Consider the following 1645-nt stretch of genomic DNA (forward strand, 5'->3'; position numbering starts at 1 on the left):
TGTGATCAGCATGCTGCAGGGAATCTTGGGAATGTTGTGTGATGTGGTATAGTCACACAAGTGCATTTAATGAGACAGCGAACTCAAATGATGAGCAGTTGATAACTCTGTGCCTCCCGCATAGCTACAGTACATGCTCACGAGAGTGACATGCAGGCCTTTTCTATTGCAGCCCCTAGACTGTGGAATAGCATCCCCTTCTCCATCAGATCTGCCCGCTTCATCGATTCCTTTATATCCAGGCTAAAAACACACTTATATTCAGTGTTTCCATAATGTGGTTTTGATTCGTGCCCGTTGATGTTCTTTATGTATGTTCTATGTAGGCCTATGTCTTTATGCTTATGTTATTGTGAATCTATATATTGTGATTTTATTGTCTTTATTGTGATTTTAATCCATGTACAGCACTTTGGTCAGTGCAAGTTGTTTTAAATGTTCTTTATAAATAAATATGACTTGACTTGACTGTAGTAACATCAGAAGATATAGCCTACACCTGCTTGGCTGTTTTACTCTATACAGTATTTGTGTCTGTTCTTACTTGTTCCCATCTTTATTTTCCAGAATGCTAATATTGTCTCGAGAAGTATGTAGCTAAATATTGTCTACCGGTACTTCATGATAAGCCAGAATGTTCAATGAGCGTCATCATGTAAGACCATGACAGTACGCAAATATGTGTATCCCGGGAGACTGTGGACAGTAGAGATAAAAATCAGAGGATGGGCTCATTGTAATGCATGGAATGGAATGAGGAATTGTGTCAAACACACGTATGTACCTACCCAATGACATTTTCACAAGCAAAGATATGCCAAAAAGTGAGCAATGTCAGATATCTTAACTGTAATAGTTCTAATTGACGCAATGGAACATAACATTTGAGTACTGCAACTAGTGTTTGCATGATGTGCATGGCATTTCAGTCTGTTTACTTAAACAGTTGATTAATCACTGTTTCTTGAAAACATTGTTAGACAATTCAAATCATGCTGTAGAGTACTCTTTGTGTTGTTGGGTATTTGTTGCTCAGTTCAGGAAATATCTTTGAAATCAGTAGTTTTGTTTCAGATTGTTTTGTTCGTTGAGTGGATGCCAGAGTTTGAGTTGCTCTAGCTTTCATTTTTACGGTATTGGCTAATGTATCTACAAAACATAGCTGTCCATGTTACTGGTGTTACCAGTGAGGCCTGTGTGTTACCATAGAGACATTACTTTTGTTGTTCACTGAATGTATTATTGGCACAAGATTGTCAAATTGAGAGATGGTACTGCAATACCTGAGCTTTTGTATAAAATAAGAAAACTCCTAACAATTTGTTTTCTTCCCCTCTCTAGCACTGTGACAGCTGGTGGCACTTGTTCTTATCAAAGATTTTACTTAACAATGACTGTAATGTATAGTTGATCACTTACTTTAGACAAATGTACTTTTGTATTGTAAATTGTAAGTTGATTTGGATAAAAGCTGCCATTAGCACTTCTCTACATGATGGTAATAGTTTAATGTACTGTAGACCTGTAACAATGTTATAACACTGGATTATGTTCTCATGTAACATTCTTGTGAGCTTCTCTGAGATGTTTGTCTCCTGTGTGTCTGTCCCAGGATGCAAAGGGGTTTCCTGTGGGGCATCTGAAG

This window comes from Nansenia antarctica, assembly GCF_963989245.1.
Source record: "Nansenia antarctica genome assembly, chromosome: 3".
NCBI classification, from domain to species: Eukaryota; Metazoa; Chordata; class Actinopteri; order Argentiniformes; family Microstomatidae; genus Nansenia; species Nansenia antarctica.